General features: G+C 39.8%; 1 long non-coding RNA gene across 1 annotated transcript in view; it reads right to left on the bottom strand.

Moving 5' to 3' along the window:
- Positions 1-5,250: 5,250 nt before the first annotated feature.
- LOC132400318 (uncharacterized) overlaps positions 5,251-19,281 on the bottom strand; it is a 33,821-nt gene continuing 19,790 nt past the window's right edge. Inside the window, exon 3 of the long non-coding RNA XR_009514223.1 lies at positions 5,251-5,561. This is a non-coding gene — a long non-coding RNA (uncharacterized LOC132400318). The remainder of the gene's footprint in view (positions 5,562-19,281) is intronic.

The raw sequence follows: 19,281 nt of genomic DNA, 5'->3' as shown, positions 1-19,281 counted from the left end.
TGCACCTTCTGCAAGAAGATTTTTTTTACTGCCTTTCATTTTAAATGACCAATCCCTTATCTTGTATCTACAGCAAGTATTATTTAATACTGTGTCGCCAGTACAGCTATGGTTCAAATGCTACAATTTCTTCCATCATATGACTGTTGACTAGCTAATTGTAGTTCATTTACTCGAAAGATAAGTACCATGGCCTGCTTTGTGAATTCTGTTTTCCTGAAAATAGCTCAAAATTTCAGCTTTGCCCTATGATCTCTACATCAGTGATTAAAGATAATTTCAAGCCTTGAAACTATTTAATAAAAAACACAATTTGTATACTGTATTTTACAATTTCATTACCAGGTAAAGTTTAGGAAGCAGAGGATAAACATGAAATCCTAAACATCAATAAATACTGCTTTAAAAAATTCTGTCAGCCATAATATCTTTTCATTGGCTACATGGAACAATCTTTTTTTCAAGTCTTTTTTGGTACCAGTTTCATGGCTTTATCTGTCAGCTCAGCAACTGCATTGATGCCGCTCTCTGCAACAGCGCGGAATTTGTCAGTTTTATTACCTACACTACTAACTTCTGCCTCTCTCAAATTCACTTAGACCATTCTGACACATCACTTGTAGAATCATGGACTCACAGAGTCTGTGTCTCTATGGCAACAGGCCCTTCAGCTGAACTTGTCCATGCTGCCCAGGATGTTAATCTGAGCTAGTCCTGTTTGCTTGTATTTGGTCTATTTCCCTCTAAACCAGGGGTGCCCAACATTTTTTTACAGCATAGACCAATGCCATTAAGCAAGGGGTCCAAGGATTAGGAACCCCCCCCCCCAAACATTTTCATTCTATTAATCTTCCAAATCTCTTTTAAATATTGTATTGTACCAACCTCTAGAACTTCCTCTGACAGTTTATTCCATACATTCACCACCTTTTCTGTGGAAAAAAAAATTACTCCTTGTGCTCCTTTTCAATCTTTAATATTTCCTTTCTGGATCTCCCTATCTGTATTTCAAGAAACAAATCTGCAAGCAATTATTATAAACCCACTGAGACCTAGAGCAACCTAGATTATCCCCCCCCCCCCCCACTATGTCTATTTCCTTTATCCTGGTGTTTCTATTTCCACTGCACTTTCTCTCAGGATGAGATTTTTTTCCTTCCAGTATGTCTGAACTATCCTACTTTTTTAGAAAACAAGGCTTCCCTTCTTTTGTGTTTTTTTAAAATTTTTATTTAGAGATACAGCATGGTAACAGGTCATTCTGGGCCAAAGAAACCACACTGCCCAATTACAGCCATGTGAGCAATTAATCTGCTAACCCGTATGTCTTTGGAATGCGGGGGGAAACGGGCGGCACTGGGAGGAAGCTCACATGGAGAATATAGATATTGAACCTGGGCCGCTGGTGCTGTAAGAGCATTACACCAACCACTACACTACCGTGCCACACTCTGTGGTTGATGGAGCCCAATCTCATGCTTTCTCCACTTCCTATGTTTCTGCTCTCACCCCACCTCCCTCCAGACGGAACACTGATAGAGTTCATCTAGTCCTCAGCAGTCACCCTAGAAGTGGTCACATCCAGCATATCATCTTTGACAATGGGATCTCCCCACCAGGTACATCTTTCCCTCCCAGACTTTCCGCTTTCCACTCTCAGTCTCTCTGGTCTACACTTCCCTCCCAATCTACCTCCCTGACCCCTGGCCCTTTCCTCTGCAAACACAGGAGATGCAAAATTTGTTCCTATAAACAACCCCCCCCCCCCCCAGTTTACCACCATCCCAGAATCTAAACAGCACTTCTATGTAAGGAAAAGCTTTATGTGCAGCTCCTCCAGCCTCTTCCACTGCACTTAGTGCTCCCACTGTGGGCTTCGAGGTCTGTCATCTCTAGGAGTCTTGCAGTTTTTGCCCCACTAATGTGACAAACTGAGATTGAGGCTTGGGCCTACTATGGCGGCTCCCATGAGTGGATCTAATGGCCCAGCCTGGCTCAGAATGCTAGTGTTTGCTGCTATTGTTTGCATGGTGTGTATGTGTGTTTTGTTTTCCTCTTTCTCAGTGCAATGGTTATGGTTATGGCCTATTTTTTAATCGTGTTCTTTGGGTTTCTTGCTTTGTGGCTGCCTGTAAGCAAACATATCTCAAGGTGTATAATTTATACATTAAGGCCATAAGATATAGGAGGAAAATTAGACCATTTGGCCCATCGAGTCTGGTCCACATTCTTTGATAATAAATGTACTTAGAATCTTTGAATCTTTACTTCAGTGAGACCAAGTGCAAGCTAGACAACCAACTGGCAGAACAACCACAGTTGACTGCAATGGCCAACCCACAGTTCTGATTACAGCCATTTTAACTGCCCCTCACATTCCTAAACTGACCTATCGGTACTCTGGCTTCTCCACTGCTAGAGTGAGGTGCAACATTAACTACAGGAAAAACACCTCATATCTCACCTAGTTCACAAACCAATGCTTTAAAGATTGTATGTTCAGATAATCCTTACCTCCTGTGATGCCCTTTTCCCGTCCTTCTGATATACACCCTGTCCTCCTCTTTTCTTTTCCCTCCTTAGATTGATATTAGAGTATGTTAAAAGATCGGCAAAATGTAGTGGACTGAAGGGCATGTACTGTGTTGTAATGTTCCTATAATCCCCTCCAGCCACCCTGTCACCCATTTTTTGTTTCCCAAACCCTCCTGGTTCTACCTACCTTCTACCTACACATTTCACTCATTGAATCTCCCCCCCCCCCCATCTAGACCAGCTGCCCGTCATTTCTCCCTTAATGGTTCCCATTATCCCCTTCCTTACTTGTTACATTCCAATACTATAGATTCATTTCTCTATACAATTGGAATTCTCCCAAAAAGATTTTGGTAAGTTAGTTTATTATTGTTACATGTACCGAGGTGCAGTGAAAAGGTTGTCTTGCATGCTGTTCATATAAGTCCAGATCTTGATGTCTCCACTTATCACCCTCCAGCAGCTGTTTCCACTTTCATCCCTCCCCCTCTTCCCAACCTGGTCCTTCTACCTTTTTCCCCACTTGACTGCTTCCATCTGTCACCCACCTGCCTCTATCAACTCCATCACTCTCCCTTCTCTACATGGCTCCATCTTCCCATCATCCCTCATCCCTGCTCAGTCTGCCATCACCCATTGGCACCTGTATTGCCCCTCCCTCTCTCCTCTTCCTGTTGACTGTCTCCCTTCTCCATTCTCAGTCCTGATCTGGGATCTTATTTCAAAATATCAACAATTCTTTTCCCCCAACAGATGCTGCTTAATGAGCTGAAATCTTGGAATAGTTTTTTTTTCTTCTATTTGCTTTAGACTATTATATTTGTGCATAGATTGTAAAGTCTACTCACGTACTTTTTGTCTTTTGGTTTCTTAGTTCAGAACAACATCGTGGACTGAAGGCCCAGCTCCTGTGTTATACTATATTCTGTAACCAGAGGCTTTAGAAATGAGCCATGCAAATTTCTTTTTCTGTCCTTGGCACTCATCTGATCTGTTTTGTTATTGTGCTATGTAGTCCTTATCGAATTGCAAGCATGTTCCAGTTACCCTTTGTACAGGCTAAGACTGATTGCTTAGCTCATTTAGTTTCTTGTAGATAACTCTGGAGGTCACCAAAAGATTGGCTGGTACAGATTAAGCTTAGGATTTGCATATCAAAAAAGCATCAGCAAGCATGACAAGCCCTGTATGTAAGTAGAACATGCATCTTGAAACAGTTTTTGTAATATGAAACGGTTGTGAGGGATACTGCTGAACAGCTATAGTAGACATGGACGAGAGTCTCGTCTCTACTTTCAGCCGCTGACTTTTCTGTGCAGCCCATTATGGGTGATGTATACCTATTGTTATATCCTTATATTCTGCAGAACTGTACCTTACAGACTGTCACTATAAATAACTTTATCCTTCTACAATATACTCCATATAGATCGAAGGCTCAAACTGTTATGACTGTGATTAGTATTGGTATATTTAAAGCGAAAGTTGATAGTTTCCTGATCGATTAGGGCTTCAAAGTTTATGGTGAGAAGGCAGGTGTATGGGTTGAGTGGAATCCGGGATCAGCCATGATGGAATGGCAGAGCAGACTCAATGAGCTGAATGGCCTAATTCTGCTCCTATGTTTTATGGTCTTATCGACTACTTGTAAAGCTATTATAAATATATTATTTAGCCCAAATGCATTAAATTCTAACAAACTAAGTTTTGAGCTGGTACTACTGAGTCATTTTATGATTTTCATCAAGAAATATTGTTATTTAGTTCCCTTTTATTTTGTGCATTTTAATGCTTGGTTGAAAATTTCCTTTTTCAAATTTATTGTCAATTAGTTTAATTTAATTTTCCACTGGCACTCCAATCCCTTCTGTCTTGTGCAAATCAGGGTTAGAACTCCAACTTTGCATCCACAACCTACCTTTTGGATAAGTGAGCTCCACAACCAGATCCATTGTATCACAGATCATCCATTTTAATAAAAGGAGTAGTAAGTGGAATCATTTAGCATGATAGTGCTGGAGTATGGTAACTCACTGTAAGCTGCTGCCTGCAGATCCACTCATTATATCGATTATAATCTATCATTTAAATCTAATTTTGTATCTCTAAGAATTACGAATCCTGCACCAAACCTTCTCTGTAAAAGTAACACATTGTTTTTCTGCACTCTGTTATTGTTTTACCTTGTGCCACTTCAGTGCACTGTTGTAATGAATCAATCTGTATGAATTGTATGCAAGGTAAATTTTTCACTCCGCCTCACTAGGTGACAATAAAAAATTAATTCACCAAATTCTTCTTGTGAGGCTTCTAATTATGTAGCGAAGTGGGTCTCTAGTTATACATTTCCATATGGAATAATTTTAAAGTAGTAAGTGAGATATGCAGCTGCTGACAGAGCTAGTGATCTGAGGCAGAGGAACTCTGGGGACATTGGTAAATTCTGAAGAAACTTGTTTTCTATTCCAACATAGGTGATATTCTTTGCAACCCAAAAGTGAGCAAAATGTTAAATTTACCACCTCAAGTATCAGGTGATGTGTGTTCTGATATGCTGCTCGTGGTGAATGTGAGAGAGATGCTGAGTATGTAGAAAAACTCTGCTGACTTAGAATTCCATGACTGTTTCTGTCAGACAACCTCCACACATATCTAATTCTCTTCAAAACTGGGTGTAAACTCAATTTATTTGGGTCCACCTTCCTACTTGTCAGTTTTTATTTCAGCAACAGAAGGGTCAACTAGTACTCTAAACCTAATAAGTGATATTGAAAGAACACACACTTGAGTCAAATAGAGCCCTGGTTTATCAGCATCTGACTGTACATATATATGAGGGGTGATTGATGTTCATGGCCCAGGGTAGAAGGAGTCAGTTTTAGAAAAACTAGCACATTTATTTTTCACCCTCCCCTAGTGTTGCAATAATGTCCTCGTGGACCTCCTCGGGTGATAAGCCCTTGAATTGCACGAAGCCCGATGTTGTCCATTTTCTCAGACAGTGCTTATTTGCAATTTTCAATTATCTGAAACAGAAATACCACAAAAGTTATTAACTTCAAACTTCCTGCATAATTACTCAAATAGTTGAACTGCTCGTGCATGTAACGAGAGCTGTATAACTCATCTCCTTTTACCTCAGGCCACAAACACCCCTGCTGTGGACCACTTTCTGGACTCCTACAAAGAAGGGATCCGTATGCTCCAGCACCGCTGGACTAAATGTGTAAATGTAGGAGGGGACTATGTTGAAAAATAAATCTATGTTAAAAATAAAAAAATAAATCTGCTAGGTTTTCTATAATTGACTCTTTCTACCTTAGGCCATGAACTTATCAATCACCCCTCGGAGACCCCAGTGTTCCTCTCGCCGGTTTTAACTGTCCTCTGTAGAGTGATGATTAAGATGAGTATTTTCCTTATTCTTTATTCTGGAGACTTCCGAAGCCTCTCTATCCCTTTCTTTTGAGGACAGGATATGTCCATGTATAAAGTGAACATCTGATTATCATTATCTGGGCAAGTCCTTTTGCTAATTTTGTTGGATCATGGGTCTACAGTACAGCAGACAGCTGATAGTAAGGCATCATACCTGTTTAGTCATCCCATATCTTTTCATGCCACATGAGGTTTAGTCATCAAACAACTGGTTTCTGTGCTGGTGGGGGAAGGCCTTGTGAGGAGATTGAATCATATAATCCATACTTCTAATTGAAGATGGTTCTAATCTCACTAGGTTTAGCCTTTGGACTTGTTTGCTGGGAGCCACCTTACTGGGAACAGGGAAGTTTATTGAGCTGCTTTCTCCTGCAATTTCTGATGGGACATACCAATAACGTGGATGCTTAACTTATGCAATCATTTGGCTTTATTGAAAGTATGCTAAAGTGAAGCACACTCCTTCATTGTATGAGTTTGGTTCCCATTCTCAGATATTCCTGGTACTGTTCCTGGCACACACATCTATAATTCTCATTGAACCATTGTTAATTTTTTGCATTTTAATTGAAGGAAAAGACAACGACAATACATAGGATTACAGATAGTCTTGTGATGAGGCTCTGTATCTACTTGTGACCCACTGTATCCCTTGGATGCATAGTTTGAACTGTTACGTTTCTTCTGGTTCTAACAGGCTTTACACATTGTCCGTAGGACATTAAAAGGAGGATAACTTTATCTCCACAAAGGTTACATGGTGGTTACTCTGACCAGTAGATTAGTAAATCATTTCCGCTTTGTGGTCCACACCACCTGCTGTGGGCCCTGTCTTCAGAATTTGGCTAATTGAATTGACTGTATAATGACTAAGCTAATCTTGTGATGGATATTGAATTTCCACTCTCTTGACATCCTCAATCCACTCTCCTAAAATTATATTTTACAGGGAAATTTTCATGGGCTTAAAGGAAGTGCTGGTCAATGATGATCAGGAAGATCTATTATTCATGTTTCATTCGAGGCCAAGAAATACTATGAATTCAGAATCAACATTTAGCACTCCTGTTGTCAGACAGACAGACAGACAGACATACTTAATTGATCCCGAGGGAAATTAGGTTTCGTTACAGTCACACCAACCAAGAATAGTGTAGAAATATAGCCATATAAAACCATAAATAATTAAATAATAATAGGTAAATTATTCCAAGTGGAAATAAGTCCAGGACCAGCCTATTGGCTCAGGGTGTTTGACACTCTGATGGAGGAGTTGTAAAGTTTGATGGCCACAGGCAGGAATGACTTCCTATGACACTCAGTGTTGCATCCCGGTGGAATGAGTCTCTGGCTGAATGTACTCCTGTGCCTAACTAGTACATTATGGAGTGGATGGGAGACATTGTCCAAGATGGCATGCAACTTGGACAGCATCCTCTTTTCAGTTACCACCGTCAGAGAGTTCAGTTCCACCCCCACAAAATCTCTGGCCGTACGAATGAGTTTGTTGATTCTGTTGATGTCTGCTACCCTCAGCCTGCTGCCCCAGGACACAACAGCAAACATGATAGCACTGGTCACCACAGACTCGTAGAGCATCCTCAGCATTGTCCGGCAGATGTTAAAGGACCTCAGTCTCCTCAGGAAATAGAAATGGCTCTGACCCTTCCTGTAGACAGCCTCAGTGTTCTTTGACCAGTCCAGTTTATTGTCAATTCATATCCCCAGGTATTTGTAATCTTCCACCATGTCCACACTGACCCCTTGGATGGAAACAGGGGTCACCGGTGCCTTAGCCCTCCTCAGGTCCACCACCAGCTCCTTAGTCTTTTTCACATTTAGCTGTAGATGATTCTGTTCACACCATGTGACAAAGTTTCCCACCGTAGCCCTGCACTCCGCCTCATCTCCCTTGCTGATGCATCCAACTATGGCAGAGTCTTCAGAAAACTTCTGAAGGTGGCAAAAAACATGATCTTAGTGCTTGCTGGATTGTCCAGGTGGGCATAGACATGGTTCAGCAGGTAGACAATGGCATCCTCAACTCCTAGTCAGGGCTGGTAGACGAACTGGAGGGGGTCTAAGTGTGGCCTAACCATAGGCCGGAGCTACTCTAGAACAAGTCTCTCCAGGGTCTTCATGATGTGGGAAGTCAATGCCACCGGTCACCCTGATGATTTGCTTCCCTTCCCTTCCTTGTCTTATGTTTGCCTGATAAAAGGTGCTGGAGAAAGCGGAGACAGCTAATGGCAATGCTTGATATTATGGCGACCTTGAATTGTTTGTGGTCAACTCTTCCAACTTAGGCAACTGTCTTCATCTTTCATTGTTTTGATTCCCCTTATTTTGTTTACAAGTAATAGCTAATTTTAGTTTTATTCTCATTAGATTATGATATGTTTGCACTCCAGTTTAGGGGATGACACATTTTAAGTGGTGCAGCTATCTCTGACCTCCATCAGCCCAGGCCAGATTCTGACCTCTGGTGCATTTCACATAGTGGTTGCACATTCTCCCTGTGCCTACATGGTTTCCCTCCCAAATTACAGAGACAAGGCAATGAATAATTATTATTTGGTCACAGTTCCTAAAACATTTTCAGATGCTTTACTATGGTATTGATGTATTATTTATATTTTTGCATTGAGGAGCATTTTAATGTTGAATTTCCTAATATTTTTTTCTTCAGATACAAGTTTAGACTTGAAGAAACTGCATATTAGAACCTGGAAACATTAATTTATAAATGTTCTACTGTATAGTCTCTTTGTTTGTTTTTGGAAAGAAATGTTTACTGAAAACCACATATTCCCATACCAGCAAATTCCCTAATAGTGCAACAGCATGTAAAATTCCCTTCAGTGTTCCTCATCCGCATATTAGGAATGCATGTGGGGCAGCATGCATAGCTCTGTCCTGTTGCGCTGTCCATTAATTTTAAAGGATGGAAAATCAGCCTGAAAGCCCACAATTTTCTGGCCTGCTCTGATGTGTGCCAGCAGCACAGAAGTAGAACATTTATTTTTCAAAGCTTCACATTAGGAATTTAAATAGCTGAAACACTGATGGTGGAAAAATCACTAGAGGGACTTGGAGTCTGATGTAAACAGGTTTTGAATAATTCCTCCCACAATCAGAATCACCAAAATTCAGGTTAATTGGAGATTCATCTTGTGACAGTTCACAAATTAGTGCCGAATGAATGTTGTTTTCAGTTTTCCAAGAAGCAAGATCCAAATTATAATTTGTTGAATGAAGTGATTCATGATATTTCACTGTCACTGTTTTTGCTTAAAGCTATGAAAAGTGCTGATGGAGAGAAAATAAAAAAAGACAGAAACACAAAATGCCAAAAATATTCGGCATCTTGGGTAGCTCTATTGAGAGAGAAGTGCAGACAAGTGGCTGAGAGTGGATGTTCGTCTCATTTCTTTTGAAGATTTTAATGAACAGCAAAGTCACAGCAGGAAATTTGAAGAACTTGGTAGAACTGTAAACCATTGAAGAATTTGTGGAGATGCATTTTCTATATGCAAAGAAAGAACATACATTGTTTGCACAGATTCAACTGTTTAGAAGATTTTGGGTTTAGCTTTGATTTTAAAAGCAGCCTATAATGAGGCTAGGTTATTACACAGAATCAACCACTTTACAAAAAAGCTTCTACCTTCTGATGAAAAGTTGGTTCTGCAGACTTCACTCATTTCAATCTATCATTTGGAAATTTAGTGTATGGTAGGAATTAAAATCATTAATAATAAAGCAAATATGTGTTGCAGATAATGTAAAGGAGAATCCTTAGAAATTCTATAGGTATATTAAGAGCAAAATAGGTAACTAGGGAATGAGTAAGTCCCCTTAATGGTCATTTGGCTATCTGTGAGTAGAGCCAGAAAGGATACAGAAGTTTTCCACAAAGACGCTACTGGGACTGGAGGGTTTGAGTTGTGGGGAGACGCTGGATAATGCTCGATCCACAAGCTGTTTTAACTAAAATGAGGAAATTTAAGCCTTGAGCTTATAAAATCAGGAGGGGCTCAGATAAGGTAGATGATCACAGATTTTTTGCCAGGGTAGGGAAGCCTAAAATTAGAAGACATAGGTATGTTTAAAGAGAGGAAATATTTAAAAGGAAATTGAGCGGCAAGATTTTCACACAGGAGGTGGTGGGTATATGGGGTAAGCTGCTAGAAGTGGTAGAGGCTGCTACAATTACGATTTTGAAAAGACATTTATTTTTATAGATAGGAAAGGTTTAGAGGCAAATGAGCTAAATTCAGGCAATTGGCCAGCATGAATGAGTTAGGCTGAAAGATCTGTTTCTGTGCTGTTTAACTCTATGACTCAATACTCAACTATCAAATTTGATGGATTCATTACTCAATAATTCAAATCATATTACCTGTCCTTTGTATTCTTATAATGCTATTACTTATAGTCAATAAGCAATTTAAAACCTTGCGGGTGTATTCTCACTTGGCATTGTGTGAAAGTAAATTAAGGTATTTGACCTGATTTTTCTCTCAACTAAAATGTCTGAATAGGAACTGGTGTGGGATAGCACCTGAAAAGTAGTGTTTGTGCAACACAAATATATGGGCTATCATCCCTGCCTCTTTGTTTTCAATTGTGTAGTCATTTCTCTATCAGTGCTCATACATAGCTATAAATATCATTAGTTCTTGTTCTGTGGATTAACCTTTTTATTTTATATCTTATTTGGAAATCCAAAGATACCACAGTACATCTATTAGTTATTATTCTGTTCTGCCTGTTATATCCTCCATGAACTCTAATAAATTTGTCAAACATGGTTTCACTTTCCTGAACCTCTCATGGTCTCGGAGCACGTCCCACACATTCAAGAAATGTCACCAAAGCTTCTATTTCCTAAGGAGGCCAAAAAGAGCTAGACTTTGTATAATCACACTCACATCATTCTATAGATGTGCAGTAGAGAACGTCCCAACAAGCTGTATCAGTGTTTGGTATGGAAATTTCACGGCAATGGTTAGGAAGGCTCTGTACTGGGTGGTCAAAGCTATGCAGCACATCACTGGTACTTGCCATCAAGGACATATGTACAGAAAGGTGCCACAAAAGGGCCAGTAACATCACGAAGGATCCCACACACTCTGATTATGGACTGTTTGATGCCACACTCCCGTCAAGGAGGAGGCCACAGTACGTAGCATCCACCCCAGGACCATCAGACTCAAAAGCAGTTACTTTTCCCAAGCAGTAAGGCTGATCAACACCCCACCCACTAACTCCACACTACATCATTATTTCCCATCTCTCACCTTATGTACAGCCTAGTGTCACCTAAAGGGCATACAATCAATCTATGTATACAAGCTATCTTATGTATAGTATTTATATTTATTGTGTGTTTATTATTATTAATGTGTCCTTTATATTTTGTTTTTTTTGGTGCTACATCAGATCCGAAGTAACAATTATTTTGTTCTCCGTACACATGTGTACAGGAAATGACATTAAACGATCTTGAATATTGAATAAAATCATGTTGACCCTGATTAATGCTGTTATGGTTTTCTAAATAACTCACGACTGATATTATAATGAATTCCATATTTTCTTAATGACATATCAGGAGAACTAACCTGTAGGTTCCCACATTTTACTTCCTCCTTTCCTGACTAGGTGTTCAATCTACTAGAACCTCTCCAGTACATACAGATATATACCAAAAACACAGCCATTTCTTTAGAGAATTTAGATGTAGACCATAAAACCCAAGGGGCTTATAAAATTCATATATTTATGCTTCTCATGAGAAGATTATCTGTTGACAAGGCACAAAATGGAAAGTTGCAGCCAATATTCAAGGCAATTAATCATACATTGAAAATAAAATTAAACCTTTCTATGGTGGACAATGGTAGTGTAGGAATCAGTGTACCGGTAATACTTTAGACTTCCAAATAATTCTGGAACACATCAAGACTAGAACACTGAGACAACAGGCGACGTGTTTGCTAATCGTCAGCTGCTGTCAGAGGTAGGCCCCTGTACTCAGGTAATCCCCCTCCCCTCTCTCTCTCTCTCGCTCTCGCTCTCACTCTCTCTCTCTCTCTGTGCCTGTTAGTTCTCGAAATGGGGGTGGGGGGATGAACTTGGAGAAGTAATGTGGAAGGTTGTAACATTGGAACAGCAAGTTGAAAATCTCTGCTCTCTCTGTTGCAGGAGCAACCTCTCCCTCCCTTACTGGAGAGACGGAGCCTGTCTGAGATATGGAGGTGCTGGTTTGTGAACTGTAGTTTGATGGACTCTTTGGTGCTTCTGCTGGTGTAATGGGGTTGGAGTGGGGGGGGGGGTTAATGCTTTTGCTGCTGTTTGTGCAATGGGGGGAGGGGTGGCTTTGGGGCTGCGATGCTTCTATCATTCTGTGGACTTATGTGAAGAAAATGAATTCCAGGTTGTTTACTGTATACATTGATATTAAATGTACATTTGAAACTGAATTCTCATGAATGACAGAACATATAAGTAAATTGGTTGCAACAAGGAAAATTCCTACCTTGGCTATCAGCATGTCTCTACTTGGCCATTCTCGCTGCTTACCAATTACCCCACCATTCCTTCCCATCATTTCCCCTGCCTCTCTCCCATTCAGCAAATACAAGGCTGTATTTGTTTCTTCTGCACTCACACGCTCAATATGAAATCTTGCTTGCCAGGAAGGTACCATAATCATACCATGGTAGCATGTCAACTACCAGCTTGAGTGGAATGAACAGCAGGACAAAAAGATGCCACTATTCCCCTTCTGTGATACAAGTAGCAATTCTCCCGGAGAACTGCAGTGCGCTGCATTGTATTTGAGGTACCTGATGTATCTTGTGTTTATTGTTGTTGTCTCCAAGTTTGTCCTCTCAGCGGTCTGAACTTTAACTTAAAACTGCCTATTGGCTCTTAACAACAAGGTTGTTGCCATTTACAGAATAGCTGGCATCAAAGCCAATGAAAGATTTGTCTGAAGAGAAAACAACTGAGACGTCCTCGTGAAGCATTCAATGTTACACTTTCAACGCAAGGACCATCAAGCTCAAAAGCAGTCACTTCCCCCAAGCCATCAGGCTGATCAATACCCATTAACCCACCACCACTTGTCAAAGTCATCATAGGCACAAGATGCTCCCAGAACAAGCGTCACTTTATGTGCTATACATACAATCAGTCTATGTACATAAGGTAATTTTGTATATTTATATTTATTGTATTCTTTATGTTTATTGTATTTTCTTTAGTGCTCTGTTGGATCCAAAGTAACAATAATTTTGCCTTCACACTTGTATACTGAAGAATAAATAAATAATCTTGAATCTTAATCATCTGCAATGATTAAGCTGCAACTAACAGTGAACAATGAGCAGAAACATGCTAAACCAATCGTTCTAGTGAAAAGTCACTAACCTAAAGTATTATTTGTTTCACTCTCAATTCTATGTGCAGCATTAGTAAATAGAACTGAAAGTGAAACAGACAAATCCTTTGGGTACTTCTAGGAGACAGAGATAGGACAAAAGTGCAGATACCGGAAGGATGAAGTTAAAACAGAAGTTGTGGTGAACATTCAGCAGGCCAGACAGCATTATTGGGAGTAGTCATAGAGTTAATGTTTCATGTTGCAGAGGCTTTGTCAGAACAGAAGGTCTTCAGCTTGAAATGTTAACTCTGCTTCTCTTTTTGCCAGTCAGTGTTTGGCTTTTCCTACATAATTGACTGTTTACTACGATGCTCTGTATTTTGCAAAATAGCCTGCTGTGAAAACACATAATTTACACTTCAGCTCATTGTGGTTGAACTGCATTCCCACTTTTGAAAAATTAGTTCCAGGCATTGGGTGTTAATTGCAACAAATAAGTGAGCTAATTTGAGATTTTTATATGTCTGTGTTGAAATTATTCAAACTAAACTATTCCCATGAAAATTTACCCAGTAATCCAAATCATTTGAAAACAAAGTCAGTGAAATAAACATTATAACATTTGTAGGTATATTATAAAAGCCAAACTTCGCTTAATAGTTTGTAATAAATATGTGGCCTATAGAGCCTCTGAATCTCTAAGGCTATATTATTCATTTAACAAAGGGATTAGAACACAGAATGCAAAATGCTAACCAGATCCTTCTGTAAATCATACTGAAAGTAGTTTAGGTTTTGGCCCTAGCATATGATACTCTGGGTGCTGCGTATTGAACGAGTTTCATAAAGGAAGCTTGGAGCTGAAAGACAGTCACAAGCAGACCCAATACAACGTTAATCCTGATTATCTTAATCCTTGAGTTTCTAAATAGATTCCTATTGAAATTCTAGTGTGTCAGTGGAACGTGAGTAAACTCACTGACAGCATATCTGGAAGGTTTTAATTTTTTTTGCCTCATAAAGCAATACACAATATTCTTTTTGTGGCAGATCTATGCCTGGGGATCTGTCGCTCACAAACGTAATCTGTAATTAACTGGATATCCTTAATATATGCTCAATAAATAAATTCCAGGTACCAGAAGCTGTCAGTTCATTCCTGTATTTGTTGCTGAAAACTAAAATGAAGATTGAATTCATTAAAAATATAATTAAGTTTCCAAAAATGCTAACAAATGAATCAAGCACACATAACATGTACATGTAATGCTCACAGGTGTGAATGAGAGCATTAAATCTCTATCAGGGATTGACAACACGGATGTCAGAAAATAAATTGCCACATTTTATGTCTAATGCAATTTTATTTTCACTTACCAATTTCACCCCCTTCCCCATGACCCCCCACACTGTAGGTTTTAATTTTATTTTGGCATTCATCATTCCATAGAAGCCTGTAGGGCTGCTAACAAAAATCTTCTGATTAAAGCTTGCCTATCCCAGGCTAAAAGGCAGCCTCAGTTTATCAGCAAGGTAGATTTTTTAAATTCTCTGACCATTGGTCCGTTTTCCAGCATTCAAGAATGAGTCTGATTTTATCTATTTTTATTCCAGTGGTCTTGATATGTTCTCATGTTTCTGCTCTAATGACTCTTTGGGTATTCTGCTCTCAATGAGTGAAACTTGTTATCCATAGAGAAAATCTCAGAGGTTCTGAAGCCAAGGACAAAGAAAGAGTCTGTCAAATCTCCAAAGTACTTTTGTTCCAATACGAAGTCTACGTTTTAAACCTATTGTGGGTATAAAATTCAGCAAAATCCAAACTGTCTCTTGGCAGCACAGTCTCTGTCAAAGAAAATGTGAATCCCAGAGAGTGCTTCTTCGTTCTCTCGAACATCCCTTCATGTTAGATCTTGCCTTGTTGCATGTCAGCCCTAGATCGACTGTAGACAACCCTGCCTCTGCTGTTAGTTATGAAAATTCTTTGGCAGTGCTGGCATGTCACAACCTCAGGCAAGTGAAGAAAATAATTAATGAATGTACATTTTTGGTACTTTCTTTTTTGAACCGATTTGAGTAAAAAAATGAAAGATTTAATCTGAAGCAGTCAGTGTTGACCTCCATAGCAGCTTTCAGAATCAGAGGGCAGCCCGATTTGTATTGATACACCCCACTCTACAATTTTGACTTCCATTTACAACAATTGATTTCCTTTGTCATACATAATCAAAAATCAAAGGTTGACAGTGGCGATACATAATAAAAATCTATCCTCTAAAAATCAAGCCCTCTTTTTGCATTTTTTGCTTTATGTGTGAGTTGTGCTGCTTATTGTAGATTAAGTACCACTGGTGGTCATTTTTAGGTTGATTTATTACAATAAGTAAACTTGCCAATCCACCGTGCCCTGAATGGCCTGTACTGTGTTGTAATGTTTTATGATGATGTGTCTGATCTTCTTAAGACAACAGGTGTGCATCAAATGGCATCTTGCAGTGCCCATATGCACCCAGAAACTGGATGTCAAAGGCATAAGTTGTTACGCAGAGGCCTTTTGTAATCTTGTTGAGGTGGATGCTGAGTTTGAATAATCCAGAGAAGCAGCAACAGCTTATTCAAAAGATCGGATGCTGGGCATTCACACACAATTACACAATGTTCAGATGAAGTGTGTCTCTTCAGTAAGTGAAGCTGTCTGTACAAGAATGTGCCAAAGTCTGGACAACATTTGAACATGGTCTGATAAATGGCAAGGAAGGTTATTGCCACAGAAATGCTGGATGATAACCAGTTTCAACATTCAATGGTATTGCCATCATCAAGTCCAGAACTGCCATCTTCCAGGGCTGGGAAGTTCACCAATAGCCACCTATCACTCTAAACATACATTCCTTCCACTATCAGTGCCCTCGCAGTCCCCTCCCTACCAACCAACAACTCTTTCCCCCACCACCCATAACTTCAGTTCATACCATCTACAATTCTACTCCAACAGCACCCCCCAAACCTGCAATCATTGCCACCAGGGCAGGATAAAAGCTGCAAGGTAACACCACTTATACATTTCCTTCAAGGTTGCACCTTGCTCATCATCCTGAGCTAAAACTATATCAATATTCCTTCTTCATTGCTAGATATATATCCTGGAGCTCTGACATGATTCAAAATTCAAGTTTATTTATTGAAACATGTTTATTTATTTAGTGAAATGTGTTGTTTGTGTTAACATCTGGCACACCTGAGGTTGTGCAGAGAGCGGTGGTCAGGTATTGGCACACATTCCAGTGGTAATATAGCCATGCCCACAATGCTTGGCAGAACAACAAGCAATAAAATAACAGCAAAACAAGCCCAATTCCTCCCTCCCACCCACACACATATACAGACCTTTAACGGCAGGACAGGCTATCTTTAGCCTCAAGCAGACACAGACTTGGACTTGGACTTGGACTTCCCCTGAGGACTTGCCGAGATTCACAGACTCGGACATTATTATGTCAGCAATTCCACCAGAAGGATTGCAGCAATTTAGAAATGTGGCTGACACCAACAAGCCAAGGACAATCAGCATGGAAATTAGATACTGGTTTTGGTACCTGGCCACAAGTCCAATAAAGTGCTTAAAGTCAGATCCGGCTGTATTGGATGAATTAAAATCTAGTTAGTTACTATAAACTGATTCTTAAAAAGATAATGAGCATGAAGTTAAGAGCACAATGGGATAATCTGCCATTTTCAAAAAGAAAATGTGCCATTGTCTCTGATACAAGGCGCTTGTCCACATATCCTCATTGGCTTCATCAATGATATACCTTCTGTCATAAAGAAGGAGAGTGGTGCCTATTTCACAGCTTTTATGTTTCTTGTAAGATCACTTAACTCCCCACGCAGCTTCCCACTAATCCTGATGAAATGTCCTTTTCTCTATATCTAGTATCTGTCAATAAGAACCAGATTTATGTTGGTTTGTCAAAACAAAAGTAAGCTTTTGTGTTACTTGTTCATGAGTTATTCTGTGAGACACTGTTTATTTTAGATTCATTGGAGTAGTTCCAGATCTTGCATGTCGTAGAACAGGAATATTTATTAGAATCAAGGGATATGGAAACATACATGCTGAAATATGTTAATACTAGCTTGGGACTAACAGTGTTGGTTACAACTCAAAATCTACCGAGAGAAAAAAAAACAAATTTTTAGCTGTGTTCCTTTATCTGAAATATATTTACTTTTCAGTTGCCGATTTGGGCCTGACAGAGTAATCATTGGCTGAGATACATTCCTGAAATGGCATATAAAATGGTGAAAAGAAATGTACAAATGGAGAACACTCCTTTATTGAATCTTTGTTATTGATCCGATAAAAATTTTGTTCCCTCTCTACTTTTGCTTTCTGATGACTGAATATTTCCAGCACTTTCAGTTTTTATTTCAGGTTTCCAACACCAGCAATATTTTATTGTCCATGGTTTGATCTTACTGATCAAAGTCCAAAGGTTACACAGTGAACTTTGGGAGACGTGCAAGGAGGAAGGTGTTTAAATTGCAACTGGTTGTAAACACGTCTTTCATGGCACTCAAAATAGATTGCCGTGGAATTTATACACTCCTTCCTCCATCTATGATTATTCATTACCAACACAATTGGATCAGATAATGTTTATTTTGTCAGGCAGGAAAAGAAATAAAAATTTGTGGTGGGAAAGAAATGATTGCATGCTTCATGTCGCACAAACATCCATCATTTGTGGTTCTTGTACCTAACATGCAAAAATGTTTTTTTCTCCTCTGCCAGTCAAAGAGTGGCTTCCACTACAGCTCAGTGGCTGAAAAATTTTGTGGGTATCCACAAATTGCCAGCAGAAGGGTAGGAGGTGCTTCATGAGTATGTGGGCCATTTTTGCCTGCTTCCATTCCAGGGTCTTGAGGGGTACAGCATGCCATTCCCTCATATTGAATAGTCCCTGAACAAATTGAATAACCCCTGAACAAGTCAGGAAATGTCATGAATCAGTTACAATGATGCATCATTCTTCAAGAAAACTTTAAAGACATCTAGGAAGCATTTTCTCTCTCCTGCCAGAAATCTCTTGCCATAATGGAGCTTGGAGTAGAGTGGTTGTTGCGGGTATCTGAATGAATATTTGATCTTCCCACAGGAACTGCTTGAGTATGATTGGAGCCCCAATATTCCTGATCCCTAACATCAAAGAAGCCAGTCTTCAACCAAGTCAGTTCATTGTACATGGATTCAAGAAATAGCTGTGTATCTTGGGAAGCTACAAATTTTGTGGGACCAGACAAGTTCTGACATCACATGTATAGTTGCAGGAGCCTCTCTGGCTCCAACCAATGGTGACATTTTTTTGTCCTGTTTAACTTTTCTATGATTGAAAAACACTGCTAAAGATGAAGAACACTAACATTTGCAAGGCTGCCTCGCTAACGGGCAGGATAATGAAGGTACTGTTCATTAATGCGTGAAGCAGGCCCTCACCCTGCGTCACAGCCTGCTTCAGCTTCTTGGGGAAGTGGATGGTGGAAGTGGTTCTCAAAAACGCAGAGCAGTAAGCACACCATTATTTGAGTGAGACTTAAAGCCTGCAGGCTCATGCTCCCAACTATTCTACTCACTAATCCAATCACAAGAAAATAAGATGGATTACCTGTGCCTGCGTTTGAACCATTGGGAGATAAGGCAATGCTGTACACTCGTTCTGACAGAAACATGGCCCCAGGACACCACTCCAGACTCGGCCATCCAGCTAGAAGGCCTAATCTCCTTTCAGGTGGACAGAAATGCTGCAATCTCCAGTAAGATCAATGGAGGAGGTCTCTGTAAGTACTAGTGTGTGAACATCCACCGCTCACCACAGATAGAGTTTTTAATGGTGAAGTGCAAGTCCTCCTAATTA

The sequence above is a fragment of the Hypanus sabinus genome, chromosome 10 (genome assembly GCF_030144855.1).
Source record: "Hypanus sabinus isolate sHypSab1 chromosome 10, sHypSab1.hap1, whole genome shotgun sequence".
NCBI classification, from domain to species: domain Eukaryota; kingdom Metazoa; phylum Chordata; class Chondrichthyes; order Myliobatiformes; family Dasyatidae; genus Hypanus; species Hypanus sabinus.
Note: the sequence above shows the minus strand (reverse complement) of the source record. Positions and strands in the feature narration are given on the sequence as shown.